The sequence below is a fragment of the Delphinapterus leucas genome, chromosome 15, assembly GCF_059928025.1.
Source record: "Delphinapterus leucas isolate spDelLeu-1000000601 "Yukka" chromosome 15, BTC_Dleu_Yukka2, whole genome shotgun sequence".
Lineage (NCBI taxonomy): Eukaryota > Metazoa > Chordata > Mammalia > Artiodactyla > Monodontidae > Delphinapterus > Delphinapterus leucas.
Window position 1 is genome coordinate 32,873,969 of NC_143143.1, and position 26,611 is coordinate 32,900,579.

Here is a 26,611-nt window from a genome sequence, read left to right on the forward strand (position 1 = left end):
CACCATTGTAAAGCAATTATACCCCAATAAAGATGTAAAAAAAAAAAAAGAGTAGTCATAAAAGGTAATTCCATAAGAGCAGCACTTGTACATGTGACCAGGGCTTTAGGGTTTATAGGACATTTTACATACACTCTCTAGTATTTACTCTTCATGACAATCAGACTACACATGAAAGACTGTGATTATGACACCCATTTTACAAAATAACATATGGACTCACGAGGTATGAAACTTGCCTGGAGGTAACACAGCTAATAAATGATGGCTTCAGAACTGACCCCAGAATCTTTCTCTTGGAGGCTTTCTCCTTCTGCCATATAGTTCTGCCTCTTTTTAATGCAATGCCATCCAGTCAACGTGGCTTAAACAAACATTGCAGGAAGGAGAAAAGGTGAAATATATCCAGCGTAGTGATTAATGCTGTTGCTGAGTAATTAATGTTTTGAATATGATCTGTAATCCATATGGAAGGTGTAATCAAAACACAAGAGAGGTGACCTACCCACTCTAGGGTGAACCTTTGCAAAGTACTAACCATGGCAGTGATTTTAGGGCCAGATCTTCATTGAGGAGCTGTTTTCTTTACATCAGAAAAATTTGGGGGCGGGGGAGTTGTTAAAGTGGATAATTGACCTTCTTTAAATGTCAGGCCAATGCGCGGCTAGACAGCAATTTTATAATCAGTCCACTACTAATACATATGCAATTTGGATATGAATTTGACATTATAAACAATGTTTTTGTGCACTGATGTGGCTACTTTCAAAAGATGAACCAACTGAAATATTTATTCTATAGAATTAATTTATAAGAGGCACTGCTGTGCTGGATAAACTGATATATATATATATATATATACATGAGTAACCTTCACCCCAGTGGTTAGAATTTGATCAAATTCTAACTCTCATCCAAGGGCTTTAATTGCTGCACCTAAATATTGGTGTCCAGAGAAATACAATTAAACTAACAAGAAACACAATTAAATGAGATACCATTTTTACATCTTAAATTGGCAAAGATTAACAAAATCACTGGTAGCCAAATTTGGCATGACTCTGAGGTAACAAAATCCTCATGTACTGACGATGGGAATGTAAACTGGTATTTTTTCCTTAAAATCCTTCTTTCAGATATGATGAACTCTCAGTCTGGGTTGTTCCTGTAGAGTTGACTTTACCCCCAGTTCAAGGCGGGAATGCGAGCAAGCCTAGCAATTGAGGAAGTCACATCCCCCTGACACGTGGGGTGGTTCTGGTGATGGGCATGTGATCCAGTGTTTTACACTGAGACTGTTCAGAGCATAAGATGAAACCTGGGGCAATTAGTAAGCATCTTCCCGCTTTGTAATGGAGGAGCCAACCTAAACATGGCGGCAATAGAGCCTGGTGATAGAGTGAGACCTGGTCCTGGTGATATTGTCTGAGCTTCTTGATCCAGCAAACTTCGAGTAATTTCTAGAGTTTTCAGTTCTGAAAGTTAATATTCTTCCTTTTTGCTTAAATCAGCTTGGGTAGGGTTTCTGCCACTTATACCCAATAGAAAACTAACTAGTACAGCAGTTCAAAAAGCTTCTGACCCCAAATGTTACCTGACCAACACTTAAAGTAGTGAATTCTTGTCATTTCTATGCCATTTCACAGCATCATACTAAGGCTGGAATGGCATTAATGAGCAAAACTCTAATACACAACAGGAAATAGTGGAATGGAACAAATAAAAAGTGCAGAAATGGGGTGTGTGGTGTGTACATATATATGTATATACATATATATATATACACACATACATACACACATACGTACACACATATATGCACACACGATAGTGGAAAGGGTGGAATAATAAATAAATGGTGTTGGGTCAGTTGAATAATATTTAGAAGAAAAATAACGCATGCCAGAATTCACACTTAATTTTGAAAAAGTAAATTACAGGTAAGTTTAAAAAATCTAAAGATAAAGCATAAAATATAAATTATTATAAGAAAATATAAGTGGCTCTTTTTATAAAAGTTAGATAGGGGAGGGATAGCTCCTATGTCAAGAATAAAATTGATCACTCAAAGATTACTTTTTTATATGGCAAAAGATCCTGTAGATAAAGTCAAAAAGGCAAATAACAGCATGTGTTTATAACAAGTGTACCTGACTAAGGTGAACAGCCACAGCATACCAAGAATTCCTACAATTTAGTAAGAAAAAAGATAAACCGATTGAAAATGGAAAGACTGCAGAAGTGATTCACACAGGAGGAAAGATACCTTGTACCACTAGTAGTCAGGAAAATGCAAATTAAAGCAATAAAATAACCATATGCCACACTAACACTCAACAATTTTTAAAAGCTTACTAATATCCAATGTTGCCCAGGTGGCTTACAATGTTGGGAAGACTGAAAATTGTTCCAATGTTTTGGGGTTAAAAACTTGATAATATTTGTTGAATTTAAAAATCTGCACAACTTTCACTAATTATTTTATTTCTGGGAATTTATCCAACAGAAAGAAAAAGTACCAGAACTAAAGAAATATATATATAAATGTTTATCACAGCAATGCTTATTTTACCAGGAGACAAAACAAACAAATCCAAAGTAGAAATAATCTAAATGCTATCAATGGCGGAACGGCTGAACAAATTATGATGTGCCCATATTATGAAATATTATGCACTTATTACAAAGGATCAGGTAAATTTTTAATACTGACATGTGAGGAGGATAATCATGCCATGTGAGAAAGTCAAGTTACTCGATAAAATGTAGAGTATGAGTCCATCTTTAAAACACATATGCATGAACATGTATATCTGTATTAACAAAGGAGAGAAAACCACAGAGCACAAGCCAACATGTACATGGGAATTCCACTGCTCCCAGGGTGATACTGGAGAGCTGAAGGGGTAGACAGAGAGGGGCCATCTATTAATTTTACTTTAGATAATTCTGTGTCGTGTTAATAGTTTCAAAAGCCATGCACTACTTTTTTCCTTCAAATGACTAAAATAAATAATTTTTTTAGAGGATAAAATTGTCTTTGGAACTTTTAATTAAAACTGTTTTTAAAAAGAAAATAGAGAGGAAAGGTAGTCAGTCTTATAACCCTTCTGCCCAATTTTCATTTGTTCTCTGCCTCTAGGAAAATACATCGTGTATAACATTAAATATACAAGTCTCTTGGCATTAATCCACGCAGAGCTTGCCCCACTGAAAGTTAATACGGGCTGTTTCCATAATTAAATGCACCGAACAACTAAAATACCCATATAATTACCACAAAGCTGATAAAATTGCATGCAGCCTTTTATTAGATGATATTATTGTCCCTACATAAACACAAAGATAGCGTCAACAGAACAGTCCTCCCAGCTCTTTGATTCACCTAAAATTATCCGATTAATCTGCAGATTGCCACTAGGAAAAAATAATCTTCTATTAAATATCTTTGTCAAACAGAATCAAGTTATTAAACTCCTATGTGGAGACATTGCATAGTTTGAGAAAAGGAAAAAAAGAAAAAGAAAAAAATTGAAATTACAAAAAAAAACTTTCTGTGTTATCTAGCTAGGCAAGTATTCTAGGTGGATTATATGTGGAAATGTTGTTTTAATTTTATTTTTGGACTTTATTTTTAGAGCATTTTTGGGTTTATAGCAAAATTGAGAGCAAGGTACAGAGATTTCCCTTTTACCCCTTGGCCCCCCACATGCCTGGCCTTCCCCATTAACAACAGCCCACACCAGAGTGGTATGTTTGTAATCAGTTATGAACCCAGACAAATAATTATCACCCAAAGTCTAAAATTTACATCAGGGTTCACTCTTGGTGCACATTCTGTAAGTCTGGACCAATATATGTATGATGATATGTGTCCATCACTACAGGATCATACAAAGAGTAGTTTCACTGTCCTAAAAATCCTGTTTTCCTATTAATCCCCCCCCTTCCCCACTAATCCCTGGTAATCACTGACTTTTTTATTGTCTCCAAAGTTTTGCCTTTTCCAGAACGCCATGTGGTTGGAATCATACTGTACGTAGCCTTTTCACACTGGCTTCTTTCACTTAGTAATATGTACTTTCAGTCCCTCGCCCGTCTTTTCATGACTTGAGAGCACATTTTATTTCAATGCTGAATAATATTCCATTGTCTGGATGTACCACCGTTTATTGATCCATTCACATACTGAAGGACATCTCGGTTGCTCCCAAGTTTTGGCAATCACTAAAGCTAATTCTAAATATGGAGCTGTTCTAAATATCCATGTGCCAGTCTTTGTGTAGATGTAATTTTACAACTCCTTTCAGTAAACACCAAGGAGCATGACTGCTAGATCGTATGGTAAGAGTATGTTTTGGTTTGTAAGAAACCACCAAACCATCTGCCAAAGTAGCTGTACCGTTTTGCATTCCCACCAGCAACGTATGAGACTTTCCTGTTGCTCCACATCCTCGCCAGCATTTGGTGTTGTCAGTGTTCTGGATTTTCGCCATTCTAATAGGTGCGTGGTGGTATTTCACTGTTGTTTTAATTTCTATTTCCAAGTGTTGCTTATTTTTCCAAAAACAAAACACCAAATCTCAAATAAAAACAGCCTGAAAAGTCATTGATGGGAACACAGTTAAATTATGGTAACAGATGTTATGGACTAAATTGTGACACTCCCCCCCCATTCATATGTTGAGGTCCTAACCCATACTACCTCAGAATATGACTGTATTTGCGGATAGAGTGTTCAAGTTAAAAAAGGTCATATGTATGGGCCCTAATCCAATATGACTGTGTCCTTATAAGAAGAGAGGACATTAGCACATGGACACTGACAGAGGGATGACCAAGTGAGGACCCATGGAGAAGACAGCCATCTACAAGTCAACAAGAGACCAACCCTGCTGACACCTTGATTTCAGACTGTCAGCCTCCAGAACCATGAGAAAATAAATTTCTATTCTTTAAGCCACTCAATCTGTGGTACTTTGCTACGGGAACCCCCAGCAAACTAACACAACCTACATTATAAAATACTCTGCAGCCACTGACAAGAAAGAGCAAGATTTTAAAGTATTGACCTTAAAGGTATTCACAACACTGTTTGGTTATATGGATGTACTGTAAGTCTTCAAAGATATAAGAAGCACTAGATAAAGAAGTACAGTAAAGGGAAATCTTTTGGACAAGACTTGGAGGTCAGTAGTTTATCAGTTACAAAATAATTTTCTTTCTTAGGTGTCCATGCTTGATTCTCCTGACCAGTGGAGTTTGCCATGATGAACATGCGAGAATAATGGCTAATGTATTTGACACTTGGTACAACCCTGTTGTCATGCCAAGCCCTTTTCATGCATTTTCTCACTTAATCCTTCTAATAAGTCAGTGAGTCTGGTACTATGACCATTCCCATTTTAATGATGGAGACACCGAGCCTCAGAGGCATTACATATCTATTGGGTTGGCCAAAAAGTGCCTTAGGTTTCTAAGTAAAAATAAAAGACACGTTTTTCATTTTCACCAAGAACTCTACTGAGCAACATAGTCACCCTTTTGTTCCACTACCTTCTGCCATTTTTCAGGCAACTTTGTAAGTCCATCTTTCCAAAACTTTGTATCTTTTTGAGCAAAGAGCTGTTCCAGGTGCCTTTTACAGTCTTCTAGGGAATTGAAATTTTTTTCCATTAAGAGAATTTTGTAAAGACTGAAATCAAAGGAAATCCAAAGGTGCAATGTCTGGTGAATACGGCAGATGAATCAGAACTTCCTAGCCAGGCTGTAAGAGTTTTTGCCTGGTCATCAAAGAAACATGAGGTCTTGAGGTATCCTGATGGAAGATTATGCATTTTCCGTTGACTAATTCCGGACGCTTTTTGTCGAGTGCTGCTTTCAGTTGGTCTAACTGGGAGCAACACTTGTTGGAATTAATCGTTTGGTTTTCCAGAAGGAGCTCATAGGAGAGGACTCCCTTCCAACCCCACATATACACAACATCACCTTCTTTGGATGAAGACCAGCCTTTGGTGTGGTTGGTGGTGGTTCATTTCGCTTGCCCCACGATCTCTTCCGTTCCACATTATTGTACAGTATCCACTTTTCATAGCCCATCACGCTTTGTTTTAAAAATGGAACGTTTTCACTACATTTCAGTAGAGAATCGCATGCAGAAATACAGTCAAGAAGGTTTTTATTCTCTTAACTTATGTGGAACCCAAATATCAAAGCGATTAACGTAACCAAGCTGGTGCAAATGATTTTCAACACTTGATTTGGGTATTTTGAGTAGGTCGGCTACCTCCCACGTAGTGTAATGTTGATTGTTCTCAATTAATGCGTCGATTTGACCGCTATCAACTTCAACTGGTCTACGTGACCGTGCAGCATCGCCCAGCAGGAAATCTCCAGCACAAAACTTTGCAAACCACTTTTGACATGTTCGATCCATTACAGCACCTTCTCCATACACTGCACAAATCTTCTTTTGCATTTCAGCTGCGTTTTTACCTTTCTTGAAATAATAAGGCATAATATGCCAAAAATGTTGCTTTTTTTCCTTCCACCTTTAATATTAAAATGGCTACATAAAAATTCACCAGTTTTGATAAGTTTTTTTTTAATGCATGCTGATATGACAGCTATCACAATACAATCTAACAAAATTGTTTCCAATGAAATTAAAGACAACTAAGCGCTACTAGAGCCGTCTTATGGAAAGAAAACAAATGAACCTCTTGGCCAACCCAATATTTTCCAAGGTCAAACCAATAATAAATACAGGAGAGCCAGGCTGTGAACACAGGCAGCTCTGCAGATCCCAAACTCTCAGCCACCATGCATGCTCCCTCTGTGTTACGAAGTGATGTCAACCAGGTTAAAAACTCCATGCTCCAGGGCTTCCCTGGTGGCGCAGTGGTTGAGAGTCCACCTGCCGATGCAGGGGACACGCGCTCGTGCCCCGGTCCGGGAAGATCCCACATGCCGCGGAGGGGCTGGGTCCGTGAGCGATGGCCGCTGAGCCTGCGCGTCTGGAGCCTGTTCTCCGCAATGGGAGAGGCCACGACAGTGAGAGGCCCGCATACCGCAAAAAAAAAAACAAAAAAAAAACCCTCCATGCTCCAAATGAACTTCCACAGCATAGAATAATATGGAGTTCTGCTGTACAAGGAGGGGACCAGGTACACAGATACGAGTACAAACGCAGTTGCACAAAACTCTTAGTTTCCTTGCTCAAACTTCTCAGCATTGAAAGTCAACAGCTTCTAGGCCTTCCTTTGAAAACGTGCCTCTAAGACATCTAAAGATATTTTAAGAAGATATACTACTATTGAGATGATTACCTTTTAAAATTTATTTGATTTAAATCTAAATCTACTAATGCTGTATATTAATAAATTTTCTAATTTTAGCCTACTTGTGAAGGATTACTAAAATAAATACTGTTTGGCTATTTAAAAAAAAACACAGCATGCCCCTAAGGAATTACACCAAGGGATTTTTTTTGGGGGGGGGGTTCGGTTTTGAGGATACTATTCCATGTATGTGTGTGCCCATGTATGTGGCCATGCACTTCATCCCTGAGAGGGCATCCTGGGCTTCACCTCACTTTGCTCCGGAGTCATCTGTAAGCTGCACTGCAGGGGAGACTCTTGTACCCACTTTTTTTTAAGGAGCTGAATTTACAACTTCATTTGTAACACCTACCTGCACACAACAATTGGCTAATTACACTCTGGTCATTAAAGTGGATCAAATGGTGAAGGACAGCAAATCACTGGGGTCCACATTATCATTCATCCTAGCAGATAGCAACACGTACTCCAGTGCCTCAAATGAGACAATAATTTCCAGGATTTGGACTATGCACATAAAATGGGTCCTTAATTATAGCCCTTCAAATACCCCCAGAGATTTAATGAGTCTTCTGGCACTGCAGGAACTTGGAAAAGAACTAGAGCTCAGACCATTAAAGTTACAGTTGAGACGTCTGGAAAAGCAGTCAGTGATTCACAGCGTATCATGGGAGACACATTTCTCTCCATGTCAAACCAAAGCTACGGCAGGAGGACTTTCAGAAATCCAAGGTCACCTGAAAATAATGCAGGACCCCAAAGATGAGTCTTGGGTTCTTGTCTTGCTTCACAATGAGTTTTTCAGGGCTTCATCACCTTCCATCAGCAAGGGATCCCACGGTACCATAACACAGGCTGCATCACATTCTCCTTGATGCACAGCCTTCTTTTTACTTCCACGACACCCCAATTTCCTGCTGTTTCAGTGGGTGCTCTCATAATGGAACAGGGCCCTATGGGCCTTCCCAGGACAGTCCCCCGCCCATGTTCTCCACCTGCCTTTTGTCTATAGAAAAACTTTAGCCAAAGAATACATTTAATCAGAGAAATGAAAACATGCAGAAGCAAAGAAAAGCAGTCAAACAGGACAAAATAATAATAGTTTAGCCATCAAACAAAGTCAAGGACCTTTAGTTCCTCCTCATGGGCTATAGATAATATTCTAAGCCGTATCCTTTGAGCTGTTTTACAGATACTGAAAGCCCCACCAGGTGGAAGACGTTAACTACATGATAACCAGACTGCAGCCATGACCTAAGCTGCTCCATCTTACACAGTTCTGAGAACTGGCCTCAAAGTAATGGGAACAAACTAACCCTGGAACTGAAGAGCAACTGTACTTAAAACAATCAAGATGACATGGATCAGACCACCGCAGGACCAATTTCAAGATGACTGTCAGAGCTGACTATGCTGCTCTGCATGTAGCCCCTCCCCTCCCTGTGTATCCCTGAAACTCCTCTTTAAAAGTTCTTGCCCTCTGATTGAGAGTGGGGAGCTGGTTCTTTGAGACACGAGTCCACCTTCTGCCTCGGACTGCAGGCTTCCTCAGTAAAGCTATCTTTCCTTTTACCCAACACTTTTCTCTCAGTATTGGATTCTTGAGCAACAAGCAGCTGAACCTAAGTTCAGTAACACTTTGACTTCTTTACGGATTCTTTATCCTCTGGGAATGCTCTCAATGTTTGGATCCAAAGAGGTCTTGTGTCCTTTTTCCTTCTCACTCTGAGCTCTACCTAGGTGACCCCATCAATTCCCATGGCTTAAAAGTCACATGTACACCAAGGCTTCCAAATAAGGCACTAATCCCACCTCATTTCTGAGTGTCAGGTTCATACACCCAACTGCCTACTTCACATTTATCATCATCTACATGTCTTCCAACATCACACCTACAACTTAACTTGCCATCTTCTCCCTTAGGCCTACTATTGGTTCCTCTTCCTATTTCTGCCATCTCATTAAATGCTACCTGCATCTGCCTAGAACATTCCAGAGTGAAACCAGAGTGTCCACATTGCTTCCTCTCACACGTTCACCCATTATTAACAATTAGTCTACAAGTCACATTGATTCTCCCACCTCCTATCTCACAGATCAATTCAGTTCTCTTCACTCCCATAGCCATTACGCTCACCCAAATGCTCCATCATTTCTTACCTGCAACAGCCCCTAGCTGATGACCCTCTCCTGTCTCCTTCCACCACAATCCATTCTCCACACTGCAGGGAGAGTTATCTTTCGAAATGGAAAATTTGATCCACTTCAATGGTTCCCAATTGTCCTTAGAGTAAAAGCTAAACTCCTTAACTGCCCTTAACAGAGCCCTAAGTTATCTGGTCCTTACTTATCTCTAGGTTCATTGATTGTGGCTTTTCCCTATCATCATCGATAAACTCAAATAGGGATGCACACACATGCACACGCGCGCGCACACACACACACACACACACACACACTGATACACTTTCTGTTCTAAGAACACACAATTCCCTTTATCTCCAGGCCTTTGACGTGCCATTTCCTCTACCTGTGAGAACATGGTCTTGATCACATTTCTATGTTCCTCCCTACTCCTTGGCATCTATCAAAATCCCAGCAACAGAGTAGGTGCTAAATAATTGTTGAAGCAATACAGCAAGATAGCAAGATATAAAGCTTCCTAGCTTGCTTCCTTTGTTTCTTCCTTCTTTCTATTTTACCAGAATTCTTAGATATAAAGGTATAAGCCTTGTGCTCAATTTCAGTGGCTGGCTTTCGCCTAAGATTCTTAATACATTTGAATAAATGAAATCTTACCACTTCTTACCATAATTTTTTTACCCCCCATCCTCTTCTTTCTTGCCATTATTCTCCCCTCATCCTTTATTACACACACATGCTTTCTTTTAATAATCTTATGGTTTACTGAATCTGTGCCTTTATTGTAGTCCCGAAACCCATTTTGGAACTAGAGATGGAATAAAGTCAACCATAAAATTAAAACAAATATGGCCATTAACAGCTGTTGCCGCTGCCCCCCACCCCGGCCTTTCATGCTTTCTGAAATGCTGAAGACCATTAACACTTGATTAAAAAGTCATCGTATATTTATGGCAATATGAGTTACCTGTCTCTACGATAAACCTGGGACAGGAAGGCCTTTGGGTAATATTGATTTAGGAGAGTAAGAGAAGCGTGTCATCGCTTTATGGTAACAGTTTACAGCAGCTTCATGGTGATTAATAATTGCATTCAGGGAATGCCTGCCCTCTAAGAGATAGGTCTTGTTTACATACTGCCTGCCACTCACGGATCGGCTAAGGGGCTTGCTGAAGGTCAAGGTTGAGCGTAAACTTGCTCTGTGCAGCCTTTCCCATCACTGCCAAGCAGGAAGGATGCCTCCCTCCTCATGGCAAATATCTCATCTTTTCCCTCCTCCTATCACAGCATTCCTGGTATTACATTGTAGTTAGATTTTTTAGGTCCCTAAGCTTCCTATAGAGTTAGGAATCCATAAGGATAAAGATTTTTCCTCTAAAAAAGCCTTTAGAAGCGTACAAGGTATATAAGGAAGGAGAGAGTGTGAGCGATTAGGAAAGAGGGACAAAGGGAACAGTGCGGGGAACAGGAAAGGGAAAGAGGGGAGAGTGAGAGAAGAAGAGAGACAGGGGAGATCTATGCCTTTTCTCACTCAAGGTCACTCCTGAGCAGGGCACACACACGCTTTCCCAAGTTCACGGTATTAACATCTCCAAGGCAGAATCATGCAAACTTTAGGTCGAATTATGGTATTAAGAAGTATGTTACCAGTATTCTTAAATAATACTGACATTTATTTGTTTTAAGTTTTGTTTTTTTTTTTAAATTATTGTTTAAGTTTTTATTGTCTCTCTTCTCCACTAGACCATCATGGTCCGAAAGAACTTCTTGCGATGATGGGAACGTTCCATCCACCTGTGCTTCCAAAATGGTAGCCTCCAGCCACGAGCGACTAGTAAGTGCTTGAAGTATGGCTCCTCTGACTGAGGCAGTGAATTTTTAATTTCATTTCAGTTCATTTACGTGTACATTTAAGTAGCTGCATGGGGCCTGTGGCGGCCTCCTTGATTAGCACAGGTGGGGATTATGAGCTCTCAAAAGGTAGGGGTTTCGTCCACTTTGTGCCATAAAATGTCCATGGAATGAGAGGAGCAAACAAGAATGAAAGGAATGGCAATTGAACTGGCTGGGGTGTTTCCCCATAGAGCAATACTGAACGTGCCTACATAAGTTGTAATGATCATGGAGAACGATAACTAACACGTAATGCGTATCTTCTATGTTCAAACCTTATTCTACAAGCTTCACAATCACCATCTCATATCCACTCAGGAACCCTGTGGAGTAGACATAATTATTTCCTCATTTCATAGATGGGGCAACTGAGGCACAGAGAGGTTTCTAACTCACTCAAGATCACACAGCTAGTGAGATAGGACAGCGGGATCCACATTCAAGTAACCTACCTGCAGAGGCTAAAGTTGTAAACCCTTTTGCTAAGGTTTGCCTTGGGCATCATTTGATAATCTCTAGGTCCTTCGTGTAGATGCTTCCCGGAGGGTCTTCTCTGCCCTCCAAGAGCTGTCACCTAGAAAATGAGGAGCCGGAGGCACTGGATAATGGCGGGAAGAACACTAAGGTCCAAAGGTCCGTCATGATCTTGTCTGTGGTGCTCTAGGCTGAGAAATACAGGACAGGGCACCTAACCCAGTCAGCGGTGGGCAGGGAAGGTTTCCAAGGCAGGGGATATGAGAAAGTTAAATCTTGAAAGATGATCAGGAAGTATCTAGTTTGGAGGGTCAGGAAATCTTTCCAGGTGAAGGTGGCCCACCTGCAAAAAGGTACAGCAGCCTTGTGGGGGATGACGTCATGCCCAGAGGCTAAGAAGTGGAAGCAAGCATGAAGCAAGTGGTCTTTGGCCTGGGCGAGTTGCTCCGTCTCCCTCTCTCTCTACATCCCCATTAGTAGTAGTACCTGACTATGAACAGTCCGGGCAAAGCGTGCAACATCATTAAGCAGAACATGCTCCATGCATCTTAGCTATCGTTATCCCTAACGCTGATCGCCACCTGAATCAATAATTATTGTTTCACACCCATAGAATGCTTTGGGTGAGATACACATTTTAGGCCACTTTATGACATACTCTTGCTTCGCATAAAATCATAGGTAGAGGGCTTCCCTTGTGGCACAGTGGTTGAGAATCCGCCTGCCAATGCGGGAGACACGGGTTCGATCCCTGGTCTAGGAAGATCCCACGTGCCGCAGAGCAACTAAGCCCGTGTGCCACAACTACTGAGTCTGTACTCTAGAGACTGCAAGCCACAACTACTGAAGCCCGCGTGCCTAGAGCCCGTGCTCCGCCACAAGAGAAGCCACTGAAATGAGAAGCAGGCGTACCGCAACGAAGAGTAGCCCCCGCTCACTGCAACTAGAGGAAGCCTGCTCGCAGCAACGAAGACCCAACACAGCCATAAATAAATAAATAAATAAGTAAACAAACAAATAGGTAGAGTTTGAGTCAAGCTTGCTAGTATGCGCCTTTGCTGAAGGAGGACTGTGTTGAATTTGACAAGGTGAGCTTGAGAGGTGACGTGTGGGGATGGGGTAACGGAGACAGGCAGCGGTGAGGAAATAACGGCCAGGGAAGAGCCTTCGGCGAGTGGGAGATAAATATCCAGCTTGTTTCCAGCACTTCCCGCCAATCGCTACGGCCTTAGACTGGGCCCATTTTCCTCATCGACACTATCTGGTCGGATATTTGAGTTTGCAGCCCCTGTTGTTCGGGGGGTAGGAAGAATAAGCCCAGATCGGTATTTCAGGGCTTACGTTTATTTCTACATCTATTTATTCCTCCTCCCCTTCCTACCTTGGGTCCAGGAAGGATTAAATGGGCTCCTATTGACAAACACAGTACAGCAAGATAAAATAGATTTATCTTGTTAATCGGTGATAAAAGGGAAGAAATGAAAACAGGAGTAGGAACCATACTGACTCCAGGAATTAATACCGACACACGAAGCACAAAACCCTCCCTGTTTGCTGACAGCCAAAGAAGTTTGGATTTTCCTACTAATCAACAGTGAGGGGAACGACGTGAGAGAGTGGCATGGACATATATATGCTACCAAATGTAAAATAGATAGCTAGTGGGAAGCAGCTGCATGGCACAGGGAGATCAGCTCGGTGCTTTGTGACCGCCTAGAGGGGTGGGATAGGGAGGGTGGGAGGGAGGTGCAAGAGGGAAGAGATATGGGGATATATGTATATATATGGCTGATTCACTTCGTTATACATCAGAAACTAACATACCCTTGTAAAGCAATATACTCCAATAAAGATATTAAAAAAAGGAAACAGTGGGGGGAGGGGAATTAACTAATTTCCATAATTCCAGGTGCCTATATTGTGAAAGGAAACCAGTGATTCAATTTTATAAGATTATTCCTCAAGGCAGAAGCAGAAGGAAGTTTGCCATGAAACAAGCATGCCCGTCACTGTTACCTGAGAACTCAGGCCACACCTTGTTACATTGCTGGGTATCAAGGAAGCCTCTCTACGCCAGGATGCAGGCACTGACTATTACACCCCTCACATCACAGATGAGAAAACAGATGCTCACAGGAGTCAGGAGAGATGCTTTAGGTAAGAAATAGAGCGGGGATTTGGACCCAGGCAGTCAGACAATGTAGCAATGTCTGTGTTTCTAGCCAGTGTGCAAACGACCTTAAACGTAAATACGCAGGATGCATCCTCCCATCAGCACAGGGGACATTTCTGTTTCTTGCTGTATCCTTGCATGTGGACTTCTGGTATTACCCCAACCTGCAATTTATAAAAGCAATTCCAGGGGGGAACTCATGCAATCCACTCCACGCACACAGCTCCCTGCTGATCTGGCATCCCCAGCATTAACTTTTACAGTAGCTGGAGGAAGGGATAGAAACAGGTCCTTCTCAAAATCTTCCTTAAATACTGTTTCTCCTACTCATCTTCTTACTAATTCAGGGGGCAGTGAGGCCAGGCCACCTTCATTACCAAGACCCTGATAGGATGCTACATGATGTGGCTAATTAAAAATGGGCCACCATGTAGGCTTTCTTTCCTGGGTGATTGAATTTAAAGAACGTAAAATCTCTCTTAAATGACCCTGGAATTCTACATTAGAAATTTAACCTAGTGTTAAGGCGAGACACCAAAAGATTTCTCATGCTACTCTCTCCACGTACCCATGCACAGCATAAGGCACTGTGTGCGCTGAAAAGTGAGAATAAATCCTCTGACTCAGCTGACGGAGAGGAAGCAGCTGTTTATAGGAAAATAAAACCGCTCAGCTCTTAGCCCCCGTGGACAGAAAACAAAAGTGAGCGCAGAGCCTTTGGCAACACCTAATCAGATGCCTGCCTCCCAGAGAAATTCACAACTCAGGATGTTCTACCCCAAAACGAGACCACTGCAATTCCTGCAAAATCATTGTTACATCAAAGCTTTGAAGCATCCGGATGCCTCTCACAAGGCAGTAGGGGTAGACATGAGAAATGAACACAGATTTTTCTATGAATGAGTTGATAACAGAATAATTTAATTCTGAGATTTTAATGTTGAACCATCAAGCGAAGCTATTGTATTTTACATGCTGTACTTTACCTCTGTCGAAATCCTTTTGTTCCCTATGACATTAGTGAAGAGTTGTAAGATGTTTTGCCCGTCTGATTCCAGACTCGTACTATATATCGTACACTTGCAATGACAGAGATATAGGACTTTCCATCTTTCTGTCCTAAGGATGCACTCTACGTTCTCTTTCAATGTAGTTTTATAGAAAACTATCCATACTTCTGCTGAAATTAGTTTATGAAAATGTATGTCTTTTTTTTTCTCTTCTCATTAAATCTTTATCAAATTTAAAATGACTGCAAATGGCTGTTTTCTCTCAATTCAAAATGAAATATGTTACATAGAACCAGTACAAAAATAGAGGCTACACATGTGCTTTGCATTTGGGGAACATTTAATAGGAGGAGAAGGTTGAAGTCACAAAAAATAGTGCAGAATTAACCCAATACAAGCATACATGCTTAAAATGTTTTTCAATCAGCAACCTGAATGATGGCCCTATAAGTATACAGCGGAGGCTCTCAATTAGGGTGGCTTTGTCCTCCAGGTGACATTTGGTTGTCACAGATGGAGGGAGAGCTACTGGCATGTAAAGTCCAGGGATGCTGCTAAACCCTGGAGGATACACAGAACACCCCTGCCCTAACATGACATCATCAGACCCAGGATCTCAAAAGTGCCATGGATGAGAAACCCTGATCAGATACACCTTGTAAAAAACATGAATTATTCAGAGAAAAAGTAATGAATTAAGGAAAATGTTTTTGTAGCCAGAACACAACACTCCTCCAGCTACTACACTTAAATTTGTCATGAATGAGAGGTGGGGGGTACCCACTCTTTCCTCAGAGAGACCGTGTTATTGTCACATAGGTAACCGATTCATTGATGGGAGGCTGACCAAAATGTGTGAGGCTCTTGAACAGGTCCTAACCCCTGTGTGAGTGGATGGCTGCCTCTTCCCTTCCTGAAATTAAAAAGAACAGATGTTCTCATCTTTACCGCCATCTTTCAGAATGATGAATAAAAGGTTTCATTTACCGACTGCTAAAAATAAAAGCCTTCCCATAACTCTTAAGAGTCATTTTGTGTAGTGTAAAGGCTGGCCTAAAAATCTGGATTAGGAATTCTAATTTTTTAAACACTTGGTATTAGCAAACTTTAAGTGTAAATAAATATGTGATTTGTCCACGCATGTAGGGATATACAATACACGTGCATATTCATATAGCTGCATACAGAATTAACACATGGTCCAAAAATGGGCACTTCTATACCGACAGACAACCTCGCCAAATATCCTGGTGACGGCAGCCTACACATTAAAATGATTAAACATCAGTGCTAGGTTTCAGAACGTGCTGTCAGTCCATTCAACGCTTACCAAATTTTTATAACATATAATTCATATAACTCTCATTTCTACATAGTTCAATTAACTTCAAACAGGTATATAATTGTTGGTCTTGAGGGATCAGTGAGGCCATTATTACTAAATTATCCACTAGATAGGAAGATGGCATTTCCAAATCCATTTCACTTATGGTCACAGGTTCCAAACTAGGCCTTTCTGGCAGACTATGTAACTCTACTGTACAAGAAATCTGTTAGACAATCTGTCACATAACCATAGATAGGAAACGTACATAATGCAATGCATGAAGGAAAAAAAGTCCAATAGACCATGAACTTTTAATGAATGCATTTTAACAGTTTGCAATCTGGTGTGCAGTTTTCAAAGTTTTCCTGCTGAAAAAGAATGTGACTCTCGTTTTATGTTTTCTGAGCCTTGATTTAATTAAAATGACAGAGAGTGAAAATACATCTTTCACTACTGGAAAAAAAAAAAAACAAAAAACAGAGCAAAACCCCAAACCCTTGTTTATTAGTATTCTATAGACAGGGGCTGTCTGCCTCCCAGTTAGGCAATGGGTTTGGGAAATCAGGATGCTTTGAACTCTCATTAAACTCCTTTCTAGCATGTGCCTTGTCACTAAGTAGACCAGGTAATGTAAACATAATCCCAACGTGATGCCTGTCTCTGGTTTTCTTTCAGCCCTTACTATATTCCAGGCTTTAAATAAATATAATTATTTAGAATATTATATATAGTAACTATAACTGATTACATATATTAAGCATAATTAATGAGAATGGTAATCCTAGAAAGTAAATGTTCTCATCCCCATTTTACAGATAAGGAAACTGAGGCTCACTAAGCTTAAGTAATTGGCCATCAGTCCTTCCCAACTCCGTCCCCACAGCACATCTGGCTCACCGCTGGAACAGGAAAGGCATTAATACATAGTCGCAGAATAAAGAAAGTATTCCCAAACCCTTCTATGTCACTAGGGTGCCTCTCGCCTAAGAATCTTTTAAAAGTTTAAAATCTATTATTTTAGGAAAATAACATGATTTGAACCAAATTCCCTGCCTCTTTGAAGTGATGCACGTGGGAATCTTTACATTTTGACAAACAGTCCAGAAACCATGAATAATCTTTAAAGCACTTACTATGTGTAAGATGCTGTCTTAGGTACCGGAGATGATGACTCAAAGAAGCCTCGTCGTCAAAGAGCTCAGAGGCAAGGAGGTAAAATAAACAATTGATATGAGGCTGGAACCACGGGCTCCCCGACTCCTACAGTACTTTGTTTATCTCATTCTATAGACTCTCTCTGGGTGGTACTGACTATGATTATGGGTTAAATCACATCCACCCTATTGATCTCAATGTTATAGCTTCAGCCCAGAGGGAGTTCTTCCTGGATCATTGGATATATCAACACAATGGCTGACCAGATGTCTCCATGTAGAATCCACAAGCCCCTGGAAGATTATCCAGAAAATCCCACACCAAACTCATCATTTCTGACGGCTCATCTCTCTTATGCTCACTCTCCCCATTGACACACCCCTATCCGCCCTGACACCCCAAGCTGGAAATCTGGGAGTCACTCTGAATCGCTCAGACCTCACATTCAGTCAGCAAGCCTTGGCCGTGTCTCCCACACACACGCCTGCTCCATCCCACCCTCATCAGAATCTCATCATCTTCTGTCTGGAATCCGCACAACAGCCTCCCGACTTGACCCTTGCCTTCCATCTCCCTCAAATCCACTCTCCACTCAGCCTGGGGGAACACGTGGAAAATCCATCCCCCTGCTTCAAGCCTTGGTGTGACTCCCATGCTTGCAAAGGACAAAGCCCCAGCTTGCCAGCCCATCTCAGCACTGTCTTTTGGGGATTCTGCTGCCTCTAGCCTTGCATTTTACCCTCTAGCAAAACCAAATTCATTTTTGTTCCTCCCCAGCCTCTCTACACACCCCTCACTTCTCTGCACCACAATCCGTGCCTCTTCACCTCTTTGACATTTTCCCCTCATGGTACCTTGTGCCTGGGACACAGTTCTCTGAGTCCTTGAGCACCTGCACTGGGGAAAGCACGTTGAATAAAGCAGACGACATCCTTGCCCTTGTGGACTTTATGACCTGCCCAGGGGAAGCTGACACAACCAAGTAAAGAAACACACACTCGATTTTAATCGTGATCCACACTAGGACAGAGACTGAAGAGAATGTAAGGAACGAGAAGAATAACGTCTTCTCTTCACATGATACTTTGTGGATATGAACCACTATATCATGCACTATCTGTTTATGTATGTCTCCACCACTATGCCAGGACGTTCCTGAGGGTCACCACTGTTCCAATAATCCCTTTTGGTTCAAGCTAAAAACATACATGGGCATTCAAAAAAATGTTAATTGGATGGACGGATGGATAGATGGATGGATGGGTGGAAAAATTAAAGGATGAATTAGTAAATGAAGGAACATTTTCCTTATCATTTCAGCTTTATAAACCACTGATTAAAATTGTGTCCTTCGTAACAAAGTGCACCTTAGAGGCTCTCATCTATAACCTTGTAAGGACATTCTTTACCTGTGGGAGAAAAGTTACAGAGCACACTGGGTGTTTTCAAGCGTTGTTAAGCCTCCCGCTGACTTCCTTGAGAGAGTCTCAGAAAGGTCCTTGTGACTAGCCAGTTGCTGGGGATAAATGTTTCACAAGGAAAAAGCAAAACAATGCGCAAACCTCTTAAAACGAGGCATACTTAGCCAGGATGGGGGGATGGGAAGATCAGCAGCAGAAAGAACCTTTTTATAAAGAAAGGAGCATTGTAGTTTATGTCATTTTTGCTCTGATTGTGGAAGTAGGGAGAAGAGGGGAACGATGAAGGGGGAGGATGAAGGGGTCCTCCAGGAGGAAAGGAAGAGGGAAAAAAGGGAGCTTCACTCTCCTGAACTGGACAGAATTTGGCACGAAATGAATATGTCTTTCCTTGAGGTGGACAGAAGAGCTGCCATGGCTCACCTGGCTCCATGTGAAGACCAAGTGGCAATATTTCGGGAAATCCAGGGATTGGGAACTGGTTGCCAAGTTCTATTCTAATGAAATGTTAAAGCGGGATTTTCCAGCGTGTCCTGCAGAGCTGCTAGGTTCTCGTTCCCAATACCGTTTCCTGGAACCCACCCACTTCTGAATCGGAATCTCTGAGAGTGGCACTCAGCAGTGTGCATTTCTATCAGATTCCAGAGTTTGAGAATCCCTCTGTTAAAAGAAGATCCCCTCCCTGCCACGTCCACCTGATGAAACAAGGCAGGAGGGGTGGAAAGGAGGCAGCATTTGAAAGCACGTCATGGAAACAAAGCCTGAGTTGCTGGAAATTACAAAGAGAAAAGGTTGATGTCGCAGAAGACTGAGGAGAGGACATGCTGCGGCGATTTCCAGAGGAAGGACCGAAGCGTATTCTTGTCTAATCAGAATTACAAATATTCCAGCATATTCAAGCATGCTTCCCCCTTTAAGCACAGAAGGGCTGCCCAAGAAACCGTCTGAGAGGCTACTACTAACTCCAGCTCTGTGCCCCTGCTCCTCAACCGGGATGGTTCAGGGTTGGGCAGGGTTAACCCTTTCTATCAGCTGGAAGCCTCCGAGGGAAGCTTGGCAGACCTCCAGCCTCAGGGGCCAGAGCTTGGGAACCAAGCCTGTGAATTCCTTGGCCAAGTTTTAGAAAGCTACTCTGGCAGACTGTGAAATCATCAGCCTACAGTACTTTCTAGGAATGGACCCTATCAACCTAGAGTCACCCTGTTGGTAATACACGACCCACCCCTGCCCACCGGCAACTGGCTCAGCGGTTTGCACCTGGTTCAGGAGAGCAAGGACTCCCTTCCCCGGATTGGGGTGAGACAGAGCTTTTAGTCCCTCCTTCTCCAGGGGATAGAGCTGTAGAGCTGTACAGCCTGGGCCACATTCCTGCGGTGTGAAGACAGCCAGTCAGAAGTAAGAGAAAATGAAGCTGACAGCAGAGAACTGGAGAGAGAGAGCCCAGCGTGGGGCTGCAGGGAAGCAGGGTACACGAGGGACAGCGGGCTCCCTCATGACCCGTGAGTCCTATTTATTCCCCAATGCCACTTACAACCGTCTCTTCCCCTTCCTCCTTCAGAATCCTGGCTCATTTGAAAGCGGTGGCATCGGACTTGATTAAACCGACCCCACCTGGTGGCGGTCATCTCCATCCCCATCATCCCTCCCACGGGCAGCATCAGCAGCCGGCTCGGTGCTTCTGCTCCACCATGACTCTGGCAGCATCCAACACCCTGGCCTCCCATGTCTTTCTCATCGTTCACTCTGCCAGCATCGTCTTCTATTCCACCTCGGTCACTTACTGCATGGACCCATATCCTCTACCTTCTCACCTGCTCGGAAACCTTAAGCCGCTGGTTTCCGGAGTCTCACCTTCTGTGTCCCTCCAGCTCACCCACTCTGCTCACTACCACACGTGTCCCACCTCTTAGACGTCTCCAGGCCCTTGATCCCACCACTCTACTGCCCTCCATATATCTTCTCTTTCCTCATTTCTCAGCCTGAAACCACGGGCCAGGACATAAACCGCTCCCTGGCCCCTGCTGTCCACTCCCTCGCCCCTCTCAAGTTCTCCTGGACAAAGCCCTGACGCGGGTAAGCCCAGCTACCCTTTAGACATTAAATGCCTACTCTCTCCCCAACTCCCCCACCTCCAAGGCCTCTCATGTCCTTTCTCCCCAACCTCCAATCTCCTATTTCATGCTGCAGACCACTATCTCTGCTTCCTCATTAACGTTAACGTATTTGCAAGTGGCCACCTGAGTCCCAAGTCTACACAGTGTTTGGATTCAAACGCTTCTGAATACTGTTCTTATCTTTTTATGGAAAAATCTGTGAGGAGATCCGATTGGTCCAATGGTCTGGGCAACGTGTGAGCTGCCCTGAGATCAGATGCTCGCCTTGGTCCATTCGGATATGCTCACAAGATGGAAGGCAAGAGCTTGGGAAGGGGCAGCGCCCAGAGAAGGGGAGGCTGGGGAGGTACCCAAATAATATGCCTACACGTCTATGAAATACCTTGGGCTAGAGCTGCTTGTGGGTTGCTTAGCAACTGGAAGTAGTTCAGAGCCACACACAAGAAAATAGAGGTTTGGGGAAACAATTTGTCAAGGAATCAGGGAGAGTCTATTGCCTTGAGCTTTTCAGTCAACACCTTCCCCCTCCCCAAAATGCAGGTCGGATGACCTGGCCAGCCAGAGAGGCATGGGGGCAGGAGCTAAGGAGAGGCAGGGCATGGCTCTCATTCCCCTAACATCCCATCGCTTGCCCGGGTATCTCATCAGGGCCTGAACAGAGGTGCAGCCCGAGGTAAGAGCCACAGTGATTTCTGCCAAGCTCACAGCATGTTAATCATGCCTGTCAGGCTCCCGGGGAAGGAAAGGCTGGCTGTCCTGACAATCTACATTAACGTGGGTGGATGGTGTTTGATTATTCCTTCATGACGGTGGTTTCCATTTGCATCTTTCATCAGAGGCTGAAGGATGTGCTATCTGCCCTGACTGTCCTGTAGTCTCATTCTCCCTGCCAGTACGCAGCTGACCTCTGTGGGAACACAGCCTGCAGACTGCAGGGAGGCACCAGCAGGCCTGGGTGGGACCCAGCTGCCCTTGAGCGCCTGGGTTTTTTACAACAGTGTCGTCCTATAAAAATAGGCTGGATTAGTTTTCAGCTGGGGTCAGTTTCCAGGGTACCTCTCAGAGCCACAGAGGGTCAGACTATTCCAGGAGTGCAGAACTTGAAGCCATAGACAGTAAAACTACAAAAGGAAGATGCCCTTTGCTGATACTCATCCACTGGCCGCACCATCGGTTGCAAAACTCAGCAAACATTTACAGATAACCAACCCTGCGCCATGCACAATGCTAAGAACTTCAGATATAATGGTGAGCGTGAAAGAAATACGATGCTTGGGGTCCTTGGTGGTACAGACCATGTCTCAGCAGCCACTGCATTGCTTACACCCAAGATGAAGCGCTTACATGGTGCTCAATAAATCTCTCCCGAAGAGATTTTGGCCTCCCCTTGATTTTGGCCTCCACAGAAGTGATCAAATAACACCAACCCCACTCAGAAGGTTCCAAGAAGTAATAGCAGTAATTTGATACACTTGGTAAGTCCTGAGGTTACTTAAGAACAGTGAATGCAATGACCTCCCAAGGATCCCAGTCCACTATCAAACCTGGATGGTCCAAAATCCTTACCTGAACTGACTTACAAAACCTCAGCCAGCATTCTGGTCACACGCCTGAAGCTGAGAGGCAGTAGCTTGTAGAGGAGAAAAGCATGGCAGTCGGACTGCCTGGGTGTGAAGCCAGACCCCACCACTTACTAGGGGAGCAGCTGAACCGGACTGCTTATCCTCCCTGAGCCTCACTCTCCCCATCTTTCAAATGGGGACAACAGTGCATCTCACAAAGCTTTGTCTCAGGCTCTAATTGAGATAATGCCCATGAAGCACTTAGCACAGCATCTGGTATCTATTACTGCTAGCTATTAAATAACCAGAAATCACCAGATTGTGGGTCTTTTTAAAAATTTCTTTCCAACTCAGGCTCACCAAAGACATTGATGTGGAATTCACAAATGGCATGGTCTTTGATGAGACATCAGTACCAACACAAGCTCTCTTAACCTAGGGATGCCCCAGGGTGAACAGCTTAGGAATCAGACCCAGTCCCTGTTTCCATGACACAAGAGTCAAGATCAGGAGGCCGGCAGCTTCCTTGTCCCATGGGAGGTGCTCCATTTACACGCCTTCTACAGAGATGGCTGGCGTGTGGCTCCAGGAGAAGACAGCTCCTGGCAAACCTAATAAATGGTGCTGAAGCAGTAACAATGAATTGTGAACTTTACTGAACTACCCAACTAGGTGCAGAGGACGCTGACCAAGCAAAACGCACAACTAAGCAAAAACAAAACACAACTTGGAAGCTGCAAACAAAATGAGTTAAACAGAAATATGTTCTTGGTGCTTCGTTCTGCAGAGACACTCTTAAAAAATAAAATTCATTTAGCTTAAATTAATAAAGCTAAATAAAGTCAGTGCAGGTCAGTAGGGAATTACTGGAGCATGTGATAGAAGATGCCCTGGGTGATCATTCCTGTTATAAGAGTGAAAACAGCCTGTCCCTTCACTGATGCAGCCCGGGTGATGTATCTCCTCCCAAAATAGTGTCTGTGCAAAAGATGAGAGGGAACGATCGCCTATTAATTTGGCTTTTAAGTCCAGATGAAGATCCTTGAAAATAGCCATAGAGCCAAAAATACTGAGTAACTCCACATTCTGAGTGACTGTTTCTTCTCTCTATATATAGCAACTCAAAAATAGACATCTCTGATTCTGGGCTTGCAGGACTGAAGTATGATGATCACCATCGACTAGAGAGAAGATGTAGAATAAATCCCCACCATGTTGTCAGTTTGCTTAGACGCCACCACCTCTGCCAACTTCCTCAACACACGTAACCCTTCCCGTTATCCTAACCTGTTCAACATGCATGTGTGGTCTCTGTCTTTTCATTCGTCCCGCAAATATTCATCGAGCTACAGCTTTATCTCACAAGCTGTGTTCGAGGATATGGGTTAGAGGATATGGGTTATCAAATCTTTCCTCATGCAGCTTACAGTCTAACAGGAGTAATGATAGAAAAAATCAATTGATAAACGGATTGCAATTGTGGGAAGTGCTGAGAAGAAACTGGCTTTGGGGGTGGCAATGATCACCGCCCCCCCTCAGAGAAAATAATATCCAAACTTGAATTAGAAGCTCTATATTGGGTAAACAGAACTTAGCAATGTTTTTAAAAACTAGATAAAAACACGCAGGATTTAGAGCATGTGTTTAAATAACTATAATTTTGCGTCACATACAAGGGAATTAAAGAGCTGTTTTCTTGAACAGGATGTCAGGGAAGGGCATTAGACTGCATCTTCCAGAAATTCAGGTGTTTATGGCTATTGGTGATACGAAATACTCTCACAGAGCAAAGGCGTAGAGAAAGGAAAGTAATTTCAGTAGCAATTCGAGATAACGTATGACCATTCCAATAGCCACTTTTAATTAGGACAGCGCTGGCCTTCCCACGGTCAATACCACTCTTAAAACAGGTATAACATTTACTTAACTTTATTGACTTGCATTTATCTTTCTAACTAGAAGAGAAAGTGTGTATTTCTTTTTTAAAGCATTTGCCATATTTTCATGCTCTCCTCCTGTGTTTCCAAGAGTCAAAAAGGAGTTTCTCTCCAGTGCACTGAAAACAGAGTCTACAGGGGAAGAAAGAAAGCAGAATTTAGCCATTTCTTATTTGCTTTTGACCTTTTCCCCAAGAGAAGGACCTCAAAACAACAAAGAAGAGAATGGAAATCATCCTACGGGAAGTAAAGTTCAGGGCTGGGAAGATGATGGCAAGAGAAGCTGTGGTCTGTGTTACAAATAAATCATAAATTTACGCAACACTGGAATTAGATAGATGGCACATCTGAGATAAGCCCATCTACTATCAGACTATACCATCAGCCACTTAGGCATCAGCTCCTACTCTGATTAGAACTAACCATCTGGACCCAGATCAGTCATGCCCCACGTACCATGAAACCCTGCAAATACTATGGTTATGGAATTAGATACAGTGACTTACAAGCAATCGTAGGTAACAGGAGAGAAGGCAAAACACTTGGAAATGGGTAAATGGACCAGTATCTACAAAGGGGGATGGGAGGATGGTACCCACAACGAAGTGATAAATATGATGCCACGTGCCTGTATACAACAGGCTGCTAATGGATGGCTTGAAACCACTGGGAATGAGTAAAGGTGATCCTTAAGAGGTAGCATGTGTTCACCAGGAAAAAGCAATGGCAAGTAAATCCCCTTCTATTTCTTTAAGGTCCTAGACGGATGGGCTGAGTAATGCTGTAGACTGAGAGCAGTGTGATGCTGAGGCAACTGTGAGAAGATGAGGAATGTGGGATATAACTTAAGACTCATAGTTGATTCATCAATTTCCCCAGAGTGTTAATAAATGGAACAGCTGTGTACATGTATGTCCGTATCTCCCGACAAGATGCATAAGCTCCTAGGAAGTGGGTCTCATGTTTGCAATTTATCATTTAATCTCCTGGGTTTCCTTGCACATAGTAACTTAGTAAATGCTGAATGGGGGGATCATCAGCCACAAATTGTTGGAAGAGGGAAATTAATTGGAATAATGTGTAGAGACATTCTCTAAAAAGTATAAAACACTTGTACGCAGGCCATGGGCTATTAGAAAGCCAAGTCAGAGTCTCTGTCTCGAACATCTTTATCGACAATGGAAAGGAAGACCTGAGAGATGTGTTTATCACATTTACAGATGGTGCAGACCCGGAGTCAGCTCATAAGCAGAGTGACAGAATCATGATTCAAAATTATATTTATAGACTGCAAGAATAGGCTGAATTCTATTTTAGTTGTTGCTTCCTATGTGCCAGGCACTAAGCTACGTGTATTACATACACCAACTAATTAAGTTAAATGAGTTAATGGACAGTTCACATATCAAGGTTTTCAGCTTAAGGCTGAGGAAGTCATCAGATGGGAAGTGATGTACAGGGTAGGGGAGACAGTGGCAAGAATAGTCCTTTTCTGTGCCATAAATAAATCATAAATTTATGTAACATTAGAATTAGGTAAATGGCACATTTGAGATGAGCCCATCTACTATTTGTGTATCATGCAGGGACCAGCTCCTAGTCATTAAAGTGAATAGTCTGGGCCCGGATCAATCTGACTCTCCTGCACGTGAGATGAAATTATGGGATGGGTCTATTTGCAGGAATGCTAAGGAGCCTTGACAGTCATAGAAAAGACAAAGGTGGGTAGGGAACCCAAGCCAATAAGGAAGCCTTGGTCAGTGGAGGTGCGATGGGCAGAATAATGGTACCCACCCCCCAAAGATGTCCACATCCTATTCCCCAGAACCTGTGAATATGTTACCTTACATGGCCAAAGGAACTTGGTAGATGCGACTAAATTAAGGATTTTAAGTTGGAGAGACTGTACTGGCTTATCTAGGTGTGTGCAAAGTTATCACAGGTGTATTTAAAAGAGGTCAAAAACAGAGGAAAAGAAAATGTGAGGTTGCAGAGATGCATTTCGAAGGTCGAGGAAGGGGTCACAAGCTGAGGAGGGTGGCAAACTCTAGAAACCGGAAAAGGCA

General features: G+C 42.6%; 1 pseudogene; it reads right to left on the reverse strand.

Moving 5' to 3' along the window:
• Nucleotides 1-18,445, reverse strand: part of LOC149747418 (uncharacterized) — a 33,240-nt pseudogene extending 14,795 nt beyond the window's left edge.
• Between the last annotated feature and the right edge of the window lie 8,166 nt (nucleotides 18,446-26,611).